Below are 20,166 nucleotides of genomic sequence, written 5' to 3'. Positions count from 1 at the left end.
GGTATATTCTGTGCAGTTCACTTTCACCGTCGTGCGAATAACCCATGTTACGGTTCCATGTTTGTGTGTCTGTATGTCATGCTCAGACGGACTCAGAGTCATTGCAATGTGGCTTATTGGTATTGTTATCGGGTGACATTCGATCTACATCAAAACTACCGGCTATGATAATGTCTGTGGATCGATGTTTGTATACCAACACATTGCATGCAATGTCACACACCTCCATTTGCGCGTATACTGATGTGGGCAAACAAGCGCGACGTATGTCTGGATGGTATTTTTTCGTGGAAACACAGGGTGTGACATGTTTACTTTGAATATTGTTCATTGGTTTATCGATTCAGAGTTGATATCCGGATCCGGTTACATACTTTATCATTTCCGATTTCAAACTGAATGTCGAGACATACATTGACCAATAAAGACACAATATAGCAAACATGCCGGAGGAAAACTCGACCAGGAATTGTTATCGCGATGGGCGACATAAATCCAACCGTTTTCCGAACACCGTTATCCACATACCAACCGTCGTCGAGGAGGTGTTTTATTCAGACATTTTGACTCTGGAAAATCTAAAGCACGAACCCGGACATCACAGAACTATCGCAGCCTATTGTCCAATTTTCCAAAGCGTGCATTTCGGTGTACAAGAGTATATTGTATGTGGTTAACCGATGATATTGACGTGATACGACCGATGGGGTGTACTCTGAAACCGGTAGTCTGTGTATATTTCCGTCACTGGTCGTTGTAACAATATACAAAAATATCAAATTGACCGGTGTGGTTGTCAGTTTTCAAAACGAAAATGGTATTGTTAACCAGGGAAAAAATGTATTTCCAAGTGAAAACGGTATTGGTACTCAGTTAAATGATAGTTTCCAGACGGAAAGGGATTGTTACCCAGGAGAAAATGATTAGTTACTCTAGGTAAAAGTATTTTTCCAAGCGAAAATGTATTGTTACACCGGGTAAACGCCAGATCCCCAAAGGAAAATGATATTTTTACTCAGGTAAACGACGGACCAACAAGTGAAAATGGCTTGTTGCTCAGGGAAAAAGGTTTGTTACCCGGGAAAAAGGTTTGTTAACCAGAGAAAAAATAGATTTCCAAGTGAAAAAAGGTTTGTTAGCCAAGGAAAAAACATATTTACAAGTGAAAAAAGGTTTGTTAGCCAAGGAAAATATAGATTTCCAAGTGAAAAAGGTTTCTTACTCTGGGTAAACATCAGATCTCCAAAGGAAAATAATATGTTTAGTCAGGTAAACGATGGACTGGCAAGTGAAAGTGGTAATTTTACATAGGTAAACGTCGTGGGTTCAGTGTCGTTGGTCTTGTTAAACGTTATCGCTTGACGTTGGTATACGATTACGAGTGTGAAAAGGCTATGCACGTCTTGTGCGGAGTATCGCGACAGTGAACATATTTTTGGTGTGACGAAACAAGATCGTTGTTTACATGTTAATGCATTTCGATTACCGAGTAGCTGTACAACAGTGAGGAGTCTACAGTTAGTTCGTGCTGTATGTCCCGATGAAAACCACAAGACCACATGTAAATCTATTAGCACAACTCGATGATGTTGATATAGTGTTACTTGAATTAATTATTACCTATTTACACAACATAAAAATAAAAATTCATGTCGTAGTAATTTTCTTGAATTCGTACTTGATGAAAACGAATGGTGACAAGTATGCGTTTGTGTTTGAGTGAAAAAGAATTATTTAGAGTAGTGACAGTTTGTGACCAACGAATGCAAATCGATCATGATATTACAATATACGCTTTCGTCAACATAACGACTTGGTGTAGAAATACTTTCACGTTTTTTGAATAACTGGATTCTCGAGACTTGTTACTTGTACGATGTACCGTTGGTGTGCAAACTATAACGACCATTTTGTATGATAGTATGTTTTACTAGTGAGGATAACCATATGATGACTCACCACTTTTCGTTAGCAAAGTAGATTGATTTGTGTGTAAGATGTAAGCACCGTAACTAGAAAACATATGCACTCTGTTGTTGGAGTAGCCGATTCATTGCTATGACAGGGACATATCCTGAAGCCTTGGTTTGTTGTCTTACGAAAGATGACGCGACCTCGGTGTCGTAAATTGTGTTAACTAAACTCGTATGGATACCACAATTGTGCTGGACTTACACATGGTATTCGTATACTGTACACATACAAACTTTTGTGTAAACAACTCTGGTGTTTCTGTTAATACTAGTTCTGTGTTGAACTACTTGATTATTACGATACATGAACAACCATTCAGACAATAAAGTTCTTGAGGTATCGAAACAGTTTGAAAGCGCCACCAATCATTGTACAGGTTTGTAGCATGAGTGAATATTTTCGTGTAACATGAATATATTTCATATGGCTTTGGTAAGAAATGAGTTATGCAGGATAACCATACACAACCTACAAAAGTAAAACTTGTTGCGTATGATTGTATACTTTGTATCGATGTCTTTGCGATGTTGAAAGACGGTTGTGTTTGCATTTGCATTAAGCGGAGTTACTCAAGTAATAAATTTTACTCGTTTGAAAATACCGAACAATGGATAACAGTATCAATATGAGCGGTAATTATTTTTCGTGATATACAACCAATCTTCCAAGCATAACTTGTCAAAAATTTATCATGTCATAGTCGGCTGTTACGAATTCGACACAAATGTACTTCGATTATTACGATGATGGAAATTACGTTCAAGGGAGTATTTCGAAGTTGTATATTCAGCAATTACCAAATAACAAAAAATATCAAACTGTGCATACAACTCGGTTAGGTAAACGATACAGTTACAAGTCGGATGTAAGCTTGATTTACAGATTACAGTCTGCTGATGTAAAGCTCGACCACTCCACTGTGTTTATTGCAAAGTATTTGACACAAACAAAATATTGAACGAAGGTCCACCACTTGGTTTCATTACAAGGTGAGTGAAAATTGTTTTCTGTTGGTCAGGTATGATTTGCATTTAGAAAAACGATATACACCGATTAAGCGACGCTGTTTCATATCTGATGAGTGAGTGAAATTTCCTTATGGTTTGATTTAGCGAGTTAATTATCGGTGATTCAATCAGATACAAGTAAGATCTTTAGTGACAGAGTATTGTGATGACATTTACTTTAGCGAATGACAACGGAAAAATTTTCGATTACATTGTCGGTGTATGTGTTACACAAATAATTCTAGTACACCTAGCCATAGGGTACATTTGGCAAACATCGTACAAAGTGTTTCTTTGTGTTGGTAACGACTTTCAGCGGTTTGGTTTCGTGTCGGGAATTATTATTTGAGGGTTCAATTTCAATCAATGCTACAAATGAACAACAATGCAAAACACGTTTAGTGAATTACAGTGTAGCAAGTACTTCCTTAATATTACGATTGTTGTGCACTAGACATTTCTAGTTGAATTGAATGCGTCGAGCAAACATATTCAATTTACTTTTGTAATGATCAAAGTCTTAGAGTGCAACCTCGTGATATTTTACATTTAGCACGTTCTATAGAAAGTGTGAACGGAGTTGAGTATTAATCGTGTACTTGGGATAGTGCTTTGATATCAAAGATATATTTTCACACTGTGTAATGTTTCGATTCTCTGTTGTGAATACCTCCAGTAACGACATTGATGTTAAATCCTCACTCTTGGTCATTGTAAACGAATCCTAAACATCGCAACAGTCGGTATGGAAATCGAACGCATGCATACTTTTAGATAGGCGACACTAACAAGTTTATTACATCCGTGAAATACTCTGAAACATCGATTCGCGATTGTGTTAGCTATATTCATCTTCTATATCTGTGGACACAAAGAATTCTTAACTTTGGTTACAGCTCGTTCGTAACGAATTATTGCGTGCAATCTAGAAAAGCGCAAGTCGAAGACGAATGATTTGATTTCAATAAACTAAAAAAAATCCTTTTGTTTTGATGTTGGATTTAATACAATTTGTATGACTATACCGAATCCGAAAGTGCAATGTTACTTTAGTAGAAAAATTGGATGACTCGCATTTTGATATTGATAGATGTGTAGAGTAACATGACTAGTTTATAAAATCTCGGTAATGTTTTTTTGTCATGTCTGTGATCAACAAATATGTGATCAAGTCTTACCATTCGATATTAACTTTCGCAGTCGATGTAATTTGTTGAAGTAACAATACCGACGAGTTCAATAATATTCTCCATCGATGCATTCGAATAATCCGTCAGCTGCAAGCGGATTTAAAACTTGATGCTGTTTCGCGGTTAACTCAAGTCAGTGGTCGTGTTTGTGTTGATTTCAGGAATGATCATGACGAGTTGCCTGGGTAGATTAGTTAATGTGGTTGTAACTATGACCGTACAGAGTTGCTGACATTCCAATATCTTTTACGCTGTCATATATGGATTCAATTGCGATAATTTAATTCTCAGTTATTGTTCAGACATTCAAATCTCGTATACTCAAAATATAATAGGTTTATGTCAAATCGCGTATATGCACCGATTAGTAAATACTTTGTCTTACAGAATAGTAACGACCTTTACCGTTGAATAAAAATTATCGGTCATATGAATACAACCAGGACGAATTAATTCAAGTTTGCGAGTTGTAGTGTTATAATCAAGTAAGTGAAAACTATATTTTAACACCGGTTAATGTTATGAATAATTCTTTTGAGTATGGTAAGATGTCAAAATTTCTCTTTGACAAACGGAAAGCCAGATCGTGAATAGAGTTGTAATGTTTCATTACTTGATTCAAATCAATGTGCGTATAATATCGAAATGGTACTTGGAAAGATGGTAGTCATGTTTGTCAATCTATTTCAATTCAGACTATGTTAAAGCCCTAATATTTCATTTTGGATTATCTGAATTTGCCTTTACTACACCCCGCGAATGGATTCCGGCGCCGCACTATAACATTTTTGATAATAAGGACTCAAGGATTTTCAATCAATAATAGACCTACCTGATTTTTTGGTAATGCTAGACTTGACAAATGGTAAGTTGCGTGTTTTTGTTAAGAGTTTGATTTCAAGTTGATAAAGACAATAACTGTATAATGCACATACTTGTGCTTCTTGATTCTTGTAGAGTTATAGTTGGTGTTGATTCTATAGGCGTGAAAACAGCGACGCAGAATGCGCGAATAATTCGATCTGGCTGAAAGTCGACGTCAGTAATATTCAGGTTACGGTCGATTCAAAAGATCGCATTAAAAGAATTTCTAAAAGGATCAGAGTTGTACCGAATTAAAACATTAAGATACGAATCAACTTGAGTTGTTTAGTGAGTTTCATTTCAAGTTGACAAATTGACACATTACTTGTATATTCGCATGATTCTTATCATACAACTAAAGTCGACCACGTCCCGAAGTGTCAAAACATATAGCGACCACCAGAAAGTGTCAAATTGTTGGTTTACGAATCACCGTCTGCGACGACTCTGTGACAAACTAGTTACGGAAATATTACCTTGTGAGCGGACATGAGCGATCGCTATGTCTGGAGCATTACCCTGTGAGCGGTCGTAGGATTTTAGAATTATTTCACACCTTTTTGAATAAGCGTACACTTCACAAAGGATTAGGGTTAGAGTAGAAATAAGTGACAATTTGTCGCTATTCAAGTTACCGACACTGGCGGTCTGTTATTCGTTACTTATTAAATATTTACGAGTGAAATCAAGCTCTGTGACAAACTGCTTACGAAAATTTCACCGCGTGAGCGATCGATATGCCTGTAACACCAAGTCGCGAAAGATGGTTATGTCCGAGACATTATCTTGTCAGCGATCGCGGGGTTTTGCAAACTATTTCACACCTATTTGAAGTGTTAGTTTGCGACCGTTGTTATTGTTGATATTCGTATCGCCGTCTACGCCGGCTCTCTGGCAAACTAATTACCAAATATTACCTTGCTAGTGATTCCTAGATTTAGCCAACTATTTCACACCCTTTTTGGTGAAAGTACGACATGCCGCCCGCGGTCTATACCGAAAGTACGAATCATCGCCGCATCCATAAGACGCAATAGCCGCATGCGACCGCACCCATAAGAACACATGGCGAGTCACCACAGACCCCGTAAGAATACATGACAGACACATTTATCGTCGTTAGCATGTCGCCGCACGTATACCAAAAAACATTAGCATGCCACCACGAGTTTTCACGTTAGCATGCCGCCGCCGCCTATACCCGAAAACGTTAGCATGCGACCGATCCCTATCTCCGTAATGCTATCATGCGACCGCACCCATAAGAAATAAGAGCCGCTTGCGACCGATCCCTATGCTGAAAAGGGTTACCGTGCGACCACAAGACACAATAGCCGCTTGCCACCCCCGCCATAAGACAAAAAAGCCGCTTGCCACCCCCGCCGTAAGACAAAAGAGCCGCTTGCCACCCCCGCCATAAGACAAAAGAGCCGCTTGCCACCCCGGGTTTCCCAGCCGCTTGCGACCCCCGCCATAAGAAATAAGAGCCGCATGCCGCCGCACCCATAAGACGCAATAGCCGCATGCGACCGAGAGGGGGGGTCTAAAAAGCCGCATGCCACCACGAGTTTCGCCAGCCGCATGCGACCGCGCCCATAAGAACCAATGGCACACCACGACCGATCTATACTACTACTGCCGTTCTTACGGCGACAAAAAAGCCCAGAAAAAGACCCGGCGAAAGAAAGCGCTCACAAAAAATGGAAAAGAACTAGTAGAAAGGGCCGCGGCTTCAAAGAGATCAACATCGAAAAAGAACTGTGACATCGGGCACTCTAGGCCGAGGTGGATGTTAGAGTAAAGGATCGCTACTGATGCGTGTCGTTCATGACATCGCATTTTGTCTTATCGCATTGTACAGGTGTGTGACTTGTTCAGATAAAAATATAATCCAACCATGTTATATGTTATCGTCGTCGGTTCACAAGTTATAACACGTAGTTATAGATCATCGGTAAAGAATTGATGTTCTGAGGGGTTGCCCCACACATGATTATGCGACACAATGAAAAACGACAGATCAGCATATGTAACACTTAAGCATGCGTCACTTTGGCATGTAGTTTCACAACTCCAAATCTTGCCGTAACCCGTACCCTGATGATGACCGCCGACCGTAAAAATGTTATAGAACGATGTAGACCGGGTCAAAGTTTTTAATGGTCCGTTTAAGACAGGGGCGGGCAACATACGGCTCGCGGGCCGGATCCGCACTTACATGATAATGTGGCCCGCGGCCCGGGTCTACGTACATTTGGGAGCAAACGTTTTCGACCAAGAACATTAACGAGACAAAGCGACGTTCCAATCTAGCAATCTTTACTAATGGTTTGTACATCCAACATGCAGCCAGAGTTCAAAGAACTTGTTGACAACTCATATCGGCCACAGATGTCTCATTGACTTTGCAGCTATTGAAGTAGGCCTATATTACGTTGATAAATTCATTGACTATACTGTTCTGACCTGTATGATTTACGCTAAGTGAACAGCTTCTTGGAGTTACAGAACTTCAATATACAATTGAATAGTATATTCATATTGAAATGAGCCCGAATATTTCCGGCTGACACTTGCCAGGGGTAATCGTCAGCAACTAGTAGAGAATTCAAAAGAACAGCGTATATCAATAATCGTAACACAAAATATGACGTCACCAGCACGAAATGTCGAATACAAGAGCGTTCAATGTGCTATTTTAGATGATACACGAACTTTTTTGTTGACACAGCCTTGGCTGTTGTATTTTGATGAAAGTCGACTCCAAGGCACACAAATGAAAGTGTGAGCGACCCTTTCCGAGTATGTGAAATCTGTCGTCTCGATAATTTTTCGCACAGGTGGGATTATCCAACAAGAATTTATGGCCTTTGATTGTTCGGCATCAATCTTGAGCGGATGAGTTAAGGGTGAGTGAACATTAAATACGATTTATTCCTTGCGTGGGTAAATAAATACGCATTTAATGTATCGATTCAGGAATCTGGCCCGCCAAGTAGTCTAGGCCTACTTCATTTTCCCATATCCGGCCCGCCGACTGGAGAAGTTGCCCGCCCTGGTTTAAGACAAGGTTCGGTAACCTTATCGACAAACGCCATATTTGACCTATATTTCAATTGTCATGTCTTTCTATCGAAGATGTGTGACGTCATAGCCAATAAAATATAAAATAAAAAAAAGATGTTTTAAACAAGGGCCATGTTTTAGACATGTTTGTTTCAAATGCAACTCTACAATCAGTCATTTACCCTGATATGCTTATTCGATCTGCTCTTAAACTTACCTGTTGCATCGACTTTGTTCGGCATCATTTATATAGCGCGTTAACTAGAAAATATAGAATGAATGATTCGGCTCAACGGAAACTGTCAAAAACATGTTTTTTCCAGATCATGTTCCAGAATTCGCCTTGAATTACTTCACATTTATTGATGAATATGCAAAACACTTCAGAAGATGTGCGGTCAACGTTAATTCTTTTTGAAATAATGTAACTGCAAAGCATGATTATTGTAGCGCCATTTTACACAGCGTGGCTTTTTAAGTGATTCGGCTCAACGGGAACTGTTGAAAACATGTTTTGTCCAGATCACGCTCTAATTCGCCTTGAATTAGCCTACTTCACATTTATTGATGAATATGCAAAACACTTCGGAAGATGTGCTATCAACGCTAATTCTTTTTGAAATGATGTAACTGCAAAGCAAGATTATTGTAGCGTCACTTTTACAAAGCGTGACATTTTAAGCGATTCGTTTTGCTTAAAATCGTTTCTCATTTCAGTTTCACAATACGCCAGTGCATGTGTCTTCCATTGCGAATCAGCGGTTCCCCAGAAATACATCGCCGCATTTTACCTATGAATCACTTCGCGTTGTTGGATATCGATATTTTATGGTTTCAAAGTCCATTCACGGTATTATTAGAAATTTATCTCGATGCTATTCCGTGGGAACCCACTAGCACGGGATTACAAAATCTCGAACATTCATATAAGGTGTTTTGGAACTATAATTGCCAATGGCTTTTGTGCACCTAGTTTAAAATCTCGATCGCTGCTGTCAATAAATTTACATGCCTTTTCCAAACTAAGCAGTTGGAGATCTATGGAGTTTATGAGTGCAATAGCATAGTAAGATAAGAAAGGTAGGCTATATCGATGTGTCACTCAGAGACGGGGTTAAACCCGATCAGACGCCAAACGCCTCACTGCGGCTGAGTCGCTTGTTCGCGGAGTTTGACGTGTGAACGAGTTGAAACGCAGGCCGGAGGCTGAATTGCTACATGGAGTTTCTCGTCCAGCATTTTTCGACGCCGTACAGCAACGTTGCCTTTGGCGTCTAGGATTTTGAGACAACGTGTAGGTAGGTAACTAGTGATATAGCACGTTGTGTACAGGGTTTGATTTATAGGCAGAGTTGCTTATCAAGATGGAATAAAGGGCTGGCGGATCAAAGTATTTGATCGCTGCATTATTTTCTTTGAATAGTATAATCATATTGAAATGAACTCGAATATTTTCGGCTGACACTCGTCAGGAGTAATCGTCAGCAACTAGTAGAGAATTGGAAATAACATTGTATATAAACAATCGTTATCTTTGTCGATAGCGGAATAATGTCCGATACAGTTATTTGGTTGGTTGGTTGTCTAGTTTCATTGGGGCACTTCATAAAACTCATAACAGCTGAATAGTACTGTTGCAGTCTTTACATCTTGATACTTGATAAGTTCAGACGCCAAACGTCGACATGTGCAAATTAATCATATACCGCTCCGGGCGCCTAGACGCCAAACGCCAAGATATAAATTTATTGAATACACCGTGTGAAATCCATCTTGTGAAAATAATTGTTATTGTATTCGCAGCATGATGCGTACATGAAACCTAGGTTCTAGTACCTTTTTCCCTCCCAATTTTGAACTTTGGCATTTTGATATGTATATGTAGACAAATACTGGCGCCACGTTCAAGGTTTTTGCTCTTTAGCTGTCATCGCTCATTAATATTTCTGTTTCCCGGGCTATATTGTACCATGTCGATTGAAGTGTATGCAACGCTTGACCAAGCACAGAAGGCACTATCACTATCCTGTCTGTCCAAACTGATTGGGCGGTGTGGATTTAACTGTGTGGAGTAAATGCTTTGAAGGTATCTCATACTTTCGTGTATATATATGTAGTATGGTTCGATTAGAATAAAAAAGTAATATTGTACATTACTCTCACCACTCCACCATCTGCACCTTCCTTGTCCGGCGGCATATGCACATCATGCACTCATGGTATGCATATGTGCAGATCGTGTGTATCTATATCCATGAGTCGGTGTATATGCCGCAAAAACATCAAGAGCAAAAATAAACTACGTCCTTTCCTTTCCACTGGTCTCCCGAACTCTACTGTAGAAGTGGCGCAACAATTCCTGACGTAGACGACCTACAATTCGATCATTGTGCACGAGCTTGTGACGGCTACCTAAAGCTCTACGGCCAATTTCTATACATGATGAGACTCGTTTCTAATATTTAAGTAATTTCCCCTGCAGATGGAGGAGAATCTGCAAATTTTTACATTAAAGGCAATGATAAAATTGGTGGTGTCTAATAGTTCCACAACCGCAGGCAGCACACACGCATACGGTTAGATTCAATTCTGTACATCAGGCGTATTTTTATTAAGGCCTATTTATCGAGAGACGAGTACTCAACAATCAAATAACTACAGAAATTAGATATCGCGCGAAGCGAGAAGTAAAATTTCAAGTTGAATTCATCTGCTAAAAATAATCCTCCTCTTATAATAATTTGCGAGAAATTTGGAAACATTTGGGAGGGGCCGTGGACTGGGGATGGTGTGAACGATAGGTTCACATACGCGTTCTGTGTGTGACCCTCAGAAATTTAGAGGTTCACGTTCACAAGCGAACCTTGGTCGCTTCTGCACTGTGAACCTTTTTCATAGATGACATTTTTTCACGTCAATATAACATCTTTGGTTGAAAGTCTCTGCACTTCAACTTCGCACCACTCTAGGTATGGCACAGCAGCATAAAAAATCACTTTGCGAATCTCAAAAATTTTCACGTCATCCCTATCATGGACCCTTTTGCCACCTCCTGGCTACTCCAATGCTGCGCGTTACAAGTAGCCTACTCGAGTGTTTTCAGGCGGCTTCATAATTACTCTGAAGTTTGAAATGCAGCTCTGACATACAAAAAGGTTGGAAACCACTGTTCTGGACCCTTTTTTGTTCCACGTAAACGACGAATTACTACTTTAATACCCGCTTTCTCGTTTGTTATCCAGTATTACGATCATTCTTGGCAGCTTCATACACTCATCGCATTTTCAAATTGTCCCGCAATTTCACTTGTGGGCGTCTGATTTAACTGGTCACTCACACGACTCGTTTTACGTTGAATTACGTTCTCATATGTTCAGTCATATCTCATGGTGGGTAGCACAATGAAGCATTGCCGTCAAAATGAGTCGCGAACGGAAAAAGGTTGAGAAGCACTGATGTAGCCTAAACAACGATTCAAACAAGAATCAATTGGGCAAAGTAGCCTAGTAGCCTAGTACGAACCTACGATGTCACGTGACGTCATATTCTAAATTCCAACCCTCCATTTCCTTAATTTGGCCTAATATATTAATGTACATGATAACTAGCGACGACTCGTGCCACATTATGCCACAATACTGAAGTAGACCTGCACGATCACTTTTAAAGATCACGTAATTTATCCAGTAAAACAATCAAATGCGGTAGGCCTACTATAATTCCACAAAAACAATATCTTCCCTCGCTTTGCAAACAATTTCAACGCGGACTCGGCTAGACCGAACAGGTCTATATTCTTAAGAGTGAAACACCGGTTTTTATACTTGCCCAGCATACAATATTTCAAAAACAAGTTATACAATAGCCAACACCCTTATCGGGTATCCAATAAGGATATCAAATCTAGATAGATCCCGAATGCCTGATAGATTCTTTAGATTAGTCATCGATGCTAGGGATGGTGTGAACCTCTGAAAGGTTCAGGTTCGTGTGAACGCGAACCTTTTTGAAAGGTTCTGTGTGAACGCGAACGTGAACCTCATGACGTCACGTGCTAATTCGAACCCAACATTTCAGTGCTGTGGTAGCCTATATTAATATACATGTAGCCTACAGTACACTATACGTAGCGACGAGTCGGACCACATATAATGCCGCAATGCTTTACATATTGGCGTTTTAAACGTCGCCAAATGTGTAAACTGGGGAAGTCAAATGATATAATAATCCCATAAAATCAATATCTTCCGTCGCTTTGCCAACAATTTCGACGAGGACTTGTAATGGAAAAGAAGCATACGCCTTAACGGTCTAGGCCAGTCCGGACAATGTATTCGGCGTCTGAGTATTGCTACGTTGATATTGAGCAGAGTGTTAAACGAGCTTCTGTACTTCTACCGATATTACCCCATTTACAAGTTATACAGCAGTAACTAACCATCCAATCGTATGGATTTGTTTTTTATGATACCATAAACATATGAAATCAAGATTGACTCCGTACGCCTGCTAGATTTTTTACATCAGACAACGATATCAATTTCAGTGATTGGTTGGTTAAGCACCGTTCGCTGACAACCTACACGTAGTGATTTTCGCTCCTAATGTTGTGTGATTGCGGGTCAAGCTGACAGCAGAGAGTCACTAAATATTCGAGCAAACTTTTGTAACAAAGCAAGTAAAATTTCTGAGATCGTCAAGAGGCATGCTCGCTTAGTGTTGATTTTTTATGCTGCCAGCGTCATGCATATAGTAGCCCGTACTTGAAATGTAATAAATTTCAACCAAAGATGTTATAACAAAGTGAAAATTGTGATATATCAAAAAGGTTCACAGTGCAGAACCTACCAAGGTTCGTTTGTGAACGTGAACCTCTAAATTTCCGAGGTTCACACACAGAACGCGAGCGTGAACCTCACGTTCACACCATACCTAATCGATGCATTGTTTTTTATATGAATATCGTTGATGTAAATATAATTGATTGGTTGACAAAGCAGAATTCGTTGAGTTCCAACATGTGTTTCGTTCTTGCTACTGTGTGATTGCGGGCAAAGGTCACATCAGAAAGTCACTAAAGATTCACAAACGGAAAGCTACATATTCCGAGCAAACTTTCTAGCAAATAGTTTTTGAAATTGACAAATAATAATACAAGCAATTACTACTAAATAAATACAGTCCATCCTCAAGATTACCGGACCACGACTGACCTATCGATCTCGCTTCCCATGACATGCCGCCCGATTTCTTGTCGCATTCTTTTTCTATACTATCTTCTTTACTTTCATTCAGTGTGCATGCCTCCTCTTTACATCGCCTAGGCCAAGGTGGGTGTCAGATTCCATAGACTACTCCTTGTCGCTTCGACATCTTCCTGTCTTTTCATCGTATCGCATTTTTGTGGTGTATTGAACTGATAAAAATTGCTAATAAACCAATGATGATGATGATGACAAGGTGCATGCTCGTTTAGTGCTGAGTTCATTTTCATGCTGCCAGCGCCTTGCGGATAGTGGTCCGAAGTTTAAAAAACAAAGAATTCTAACCAAAGACACGTTATAATTACGTAAAAAAGTGTAATACATGGAATAGGTTCACAGTGAAGAACCTACCAAGGTTTGTTTGTGACGCGAACCTCCAGATTTCTGAGGTTCACATTCACACACAGAACGCGAACGTGAACCACACGTTCACACCATCCCTATAACAAAGTACTCCGCCAGCGTCATATGTCATGTGCTATTCAAAACAGTATCCAGCAAATTCGGACTAAAGTCATTGGATGTATAGGTATACCGTGTACCAGGGGTGTCAAATATACGGCCCGCCAGACGAAGCAACTCTCGGTAGATTGAAAAATGCTGGAATTATCCCGCACATTTGTAAGTAATGTTGAGATTTTTGTAGGAAACACTTCCATTAATTAGTCCCCCAAAACAGCAATTGCCAGGCATGTTCATATGCCACTAACTACCGAACTTCGGTGTTGCAGTTTCACTCTAGTTACCATTAGGAACTAATCGGTGACATTGAAGGCCAATTTCGAGAAGCAAAAAGCACACAATCAGTGCAGAATTTTATTGAAAATGAGCGCAAAAGCAGTTGGTCACAGATACAAATTGCCAATGCGGAACCGTTATATGCAGGTTACACGGAGTTAGATACAAAAAATGTAATTCAAATATCTGTAGTCGCACTGCTGTATAACTTCTAAATCAAAAGGTGCCCGGCCGCAGAGAAACCCTAATCGCGATTTAATAATAATAATAAAAACAGACTGCTATGATGATTACCAAGCATATGCTTCGTCAATTGGTCAGCATCTGAGTGAAAACCTTGCCTGTGCACAGCACTATGATGACAATATGTTCACTGTCATTGCGCGTGGTAGGTCTGTGTTTCATTTAAAAGTGTTGGAGTCTACTATTATTCAGTTGAGCAAACCTATTTTATGCGACAAAAAGACAAAAAGATTTCCTCTATAACCTACAAATTTCTCATTAGTGCGTGTTGTTCCGTGCGTGTAATTGTTTATTTACAAATTGTGCTGCTACTATAGTACCGTATGTCCGTATACTTCATAGTTTGTTATTGTTGCCATTGATACAATGCGAATTTCATGGTTTGTGATTTTGATTGTTGCGTCATACTTTGCCTTTTTGGTTTTGCTTTTAAATCTGTTTAAATCCCTTTAGTGTGCCGATAACTCTTGAAAAGAGGCACCCGAAAAGTCTTCGAGTTAATAAATATTATTCTACAATGGATATTGTATTGAAAGCTATAATAATAATAATAAAACCAAATTCCAACGTCCGCGTTTACAGTCGAATCTCTCGTATTCCTCACGACGCATACTCCGGCAAACAACAGGTTAGGACTGAAAAGAGAGCATAGAAATATGCCAAGTTATAGCGTCGTCAGTGCTAATGATTTAGCGCTTCATAACTACTCAACCGGCCAATCGTGGCATTTTTGCCAATTCCATTGTTCGCGCATAAAGGCGTTGCTAGAATATAAACCCTATGATCCGTGATATGATTTCATGTACTATTATGTATATATGATTGATAATAAAGTATTCAAGTGAAAAATAAGGACATGTGGCAAAATTTTGGAACGAGTTGGCTAATAGTCCGGCCCACGATAGATTTGAAGGTTTGATTCCGGCCCGCGACACCCGTATACCGTATACCAGGGGTGGGCAATTATTTTTCTCCACGGGCCAAATGAGAAGCAGAAAATATGTTGGCGGGCCAAGTAATAAATTTTATCTGTATTCTCCAACGCATTGATTTTATTTCTAAATTGAAAGCAGAGAATGACACTAAATGGTGCTCAGTCGGATGTGTTGATATTGGGGAAATGTTAAATATTTATTTGCCGTCCATATTTTGAAATAATGTTAATCTTGATACAATTTGAAGTCTCTTTAAAGCCCTATCCGCGTTATTCTATCATTACATTAAAATGTATGTGGTATGGCCGAAACATCCCATCGCCAGTCTCCCCCCCCCCCCACAAACGTTGGCCTTGCCCCCCCCCCATAGAGTTATAAACCAAACTCCTGAGGGCGTCGCCTCTGACCAGACCCCATCGTAATGTACGTTTTTAATACTACTTCTGAGTGATATATCTTTCCATGATTCATGTTTAAATCGGTGAATAATATTGGTAACCCCGCATATATTGCTATATCTTTAACCTCTCTCAACCCATCGTACTCAGTTTTACCGCTAGAGCTGAGTGAGGTGCTGTCTTGGAAATATTCGGGTGAGCCCGTTGGTATATAATTACTACATGTTGTTATTTCGTGACCTTCCGTCTCCTATGTGAAAAGATATTGAAATGGCCAGAGCGTACTAAACTAAAAGACACGTACCATTCCCAATTGCTATTTCTTCACTATATAGCAAATGTTGTCTATGGACAATTGGACATGGTGGTTTTCGTTCAACATAAGGGCAGTCCTTTTCGGCCAATGTTTTCTTGCTGTCGGGCTTTTTCCTCTTTACTTAGTTAATTTGATCAGCAGTTGCAGTTGCAGTGCCTTCTCGGAAGCCCATGTTGGCCTAAACGTCATGTGCGTCGTGGGACGGTTATGGCTGACGCCAAAATGCACAATTCCATGAACCATCGGTCTCTCTCTATATATATATCGACTTTCAATTAAATAAAAGGGCAAAAGAAAAAAGGAAACAAAAGAACATCAAGATAATCAGTTTTAGGCCCTTGTTAATTAAGCGCCTCCAGCGTGGGCGGTCGTAGGCGTCTTCGAGCGACAGCCCGCGTTGCACTATAGCTTGGTCTCTATTGTCGAGCGCCATGTGGTTCTATTCCAGCCACCTCTGCGCCATGGCTCCGTCGGAATATGGCTGATGATGGCGTTAACTGGTTGATCGTCTTGATGGCGCACTAGATGACCGATTAGGCGGAAGCGTCGTTCAGCAACCAGCAAACGGTATGGGACCGTTTTTTGTGAGTTTGCGCAGAGCATTGGTGGATATGTGCTCCGGGTGGTGGATGCCGAGACCATAGCGGAGGAGTGCATCGTAGTTGGCGTTGAGTGTCTTAGCCAGCTTTTCTGTCAGCGCGAGTGCTTCTATTCCGTAGAGAAGAACCTGCTCGACAGTGGCACGGAAAATGCGGGTCTTGAGCTGGGGGTGAGGCACTTGAGTGGAAGATGCAATGTAGCCGTCTTGCCGCGCCCCAGGCCTTTGCTCGCCAGTGCTTTTCCAGAGTCCGCGACGTCGATACCGAGGTATATAAAACTCTTGACATTCTTGAGCCTGACTTCTCCCAGTTGAATTGGTGTCGCGTTCTCCGGCAGAGCCGGTATGGACAGAACCTCAGTCTTCTTGGCATTGATCTGAAGGCCAATAAGAGCGGCGGCGGCCTCTAGTTTGTTAAAGTGGCGCTGTGCCGATGCGGTATTCGGGGCAAGCAAGGCAAGGTCGTCTGCGTAGGCAAGTATACCTACGTGGATAGCATCGCGAGTCGTACGCGTACGCGTTCCTTGCCGTGGCCGCCATTCGAAGAAATCCGAGTTGGCCGGTCTCTAATGGCGCGTAGCGCCAGAAAATTTTGAAAGAAGTTACATAAATTTTCAAAACGTAAATACTTTATAATTTATGTTCAGTCGCGAAATAATTTTGGCCGCCCTTCAAGCTCTCCCCCCAATTGGGCGGTTTGGAGTGCGGCAGTTATACGGTCCTGGTGATACTATATAGCTTATTGTCTTGGTAGCTGGTTTACGAGAAGTGTGCAACTTGCCGAAAGGGCCTTGTTGTTGAGCCGAGCTTGCAGTTATTCCGAAATTCGCCGCCGCTTGACCGGGTGTATATGTCTTCGTGTTTTTGTCATTAAACCGACATAAATTGTACTCCTTAAACGCGGCGACGTGCTCAGTACTAGCGACTAAAAAGACGGGTACTAGAAAACAAATATTTAATCCTCCGAGTCATCTTTGAATTTCAACTTTCGGCTTTCATTTTTTGAAATCCCTTATGGGTGGTGATATAGGCTGCTCATAGAAATCACAGGCACTGATTGACTTGTTTTACGAATTAGGGATTTGGAAACGCATCACGTAACAATTTGAAACACAAACCGCATAATGCGTAATGTGACAATGGCAGCAAAGAAGATTTAATGACTTCTTGGGACTTTAATTGTAACGGCATAATTTGTTACATTAACTTCACTTTGAATCTGGATTAGGCATGTGAGGTACGTATAGGCTGTGTAATCACGGCATGATATTGAACAGGTTCGGTTTATACATCCTATGGTTTTAGTCCACGTAGCAACATTAATAAGTAGGTTTTATAGTTTCAATTTCAAGTAACCTTTTGTGGGCCGCATTCGGCCGCGATTCGCACTTTGCCCAGGCCTGCCGTATACAGTACTGCGGTACGTGATAATATTGCAACATAACAATTGCCATAATTAAAATTTGTGATCAATTACCAACTTCCGGTGAAAATATACGGCACTACCGCAAATATTTAGCACGCGAATTAGTCTGTAGGGTCGGTTAAAAAAAATTACAGCCTTGAAATCATTTAGACAAAATAATTGCACGTTAATCTAAGAGCCGCTTGAATCGGTTGCATCACTGGATTGGATGTTCTCTGGCATAGCAACTACAGTAGTTACAAGACGTGTACCTGCAAACAGAACTTCTTATCACTTCTATCCAGTATCTCATTCACCGAACTCACGTGTGATATTGCACAAAGCTAGCCTGTTTCGCTATCACAGTTTTTCTTATTCCCCGCCATCTAGAACAGCGGTCATGCGGATGGGGTACGTAAATGCAGGGTATGCTTCGCGACTTGCTAGGAACAGCGGACGGTCATAATTAGGGCTGTGTTTAAAACAAACATGTTTAAAACAAGACCCTTGTTTAAAACATGTTTTTTCCAAGCCATGAGGTCATGCATATTCAATTGTGACGTGATACTGGATTGATATTGACAATTTAAAATATACGGTAAATATAGCTCCTTTGGCAAAATAAGCTTCCAAACCATGTCATATACGGACCAAAAATATCTTTAACCAGGACTACATCGTCATGCAGCATTTTTACGGTCGGTGGTCATCATCTTCAAAACATTCATTCTCTACCAATGATCTACTTACTATAGCTGTTGGACAGCATATTTCCAGGGTTCCGATCATTCCATATCGTATACGTCGGCTATATCGGGTTGTAATCGTGGTCCTCAGGCTCATGCAACATGTTTTTGGAAAGTATTTACGCAATCATGGCGTAGTTATACAACTTGAAAAAAACATAAATTTTTTAAAAGGCCTTTGTTTAAAACACTGTTTAAAACATGTTTTAAAGAAAGTGTTTTAAACAACAATTTATTTTAAATGTAGCCCTAGTCATAATGTATGCAAGTAGTGGGTCTACACGGGCTACCCGAATGATTATAGGAGCCCGCGGGAATGCTACGAGAACTGCTGATGTGTATTTTCCTAATAACTGCTACTAACTAACGAATTGGCATCAAAGTGTTACGATGCATGCGTTAACTGTTCCATTCGTCCGTCATGCGATATAAATGAAGGGCCGGTTCCGAAATGTAACGATTGTTAATAAATCAATCATCTTCAAATTACACGTTGCAATAATTGATTGCCATTTATATACGTACAACAAACCGGTAACGATTCAAAACCGTCAGTTTCAATTTATTCTCAGCTTCCAGTATGCGGGCAATCTTCAGAAGCATGATTCTTTGCGAATATATTAGCCCACATTACAAGTTCAGTATTCCGGCCCTATTTTGAGCATACATTTCAAACCAGAAAACGGCCTAACCGGAAAAGGGGAAGTCACCGATAAAAGGTAGAAAACACTTCGATTCAATTCAATTCATTGCTTATAATTTCATCATTTCAATACACCACAAGACTGCGATACAAGGAAAGATAGGAATGTGTCGAAACGACTTGGAGCTATCTTCGAAATCAGACATCCACCTGGCCCAGGCGATGTAAAAAAAGAGGCGTGTACACTGAATGAAAAGTAAAAGAGGACAATGTAGAGAACACGTGATAAAAAAGGTGACAAGTGTCGGAAGGCGAGATCGATGTGTCAGGTCGTGGTCCGGAAAACTTGGGCTTTCGAGTTGAACGTGGACATGCTCGATGACTATTCTAGCTCTAGCACATGCGCGTGTCAAGGCCACTCATAGACGCAACCACACGCAACTGTCATTTAATATATATCTCACGACTTCAAAATATATACATTTGTCGAATACAAAAGGATATCTATAAGACATCTTCCAAGATTTAAGTTTATTTAAGTTGTGTTTCAGAACAATATATGCGCAAGATATAATTTTAACATATCTGGACAAGAAAAAGATATCCTAACATGTTCTAAATATATCTCGTGTTTGGACATGCGCCAATCCCACGAAGCCGACACTCGGAACGCTGACAAATCTACGTGCGATACGGTATTTACGTTTACATGTAAAATTGAAGAAGCGGACGTTCGCGAGCCGTATTGTGCCACGCAAAGTCAAGCGTGACGGATCTAA

Source organism: Botryllus schlosseri, chromosome 11 (assembly GCF_051294905.1).
Source record: "Botryllus schlosseri isolate E-star chromosome 11, Bs_hap1, whole genome shotgun sequence".
NCBI lineage: Eukaryota > Metazoa > Chordata > Ascidiacea > Stolidobranchia > Styelidae > Botryllus > Botryllus schlosseri.
This window is presented reverse-complemented; position numbering follows the sequence as displayed.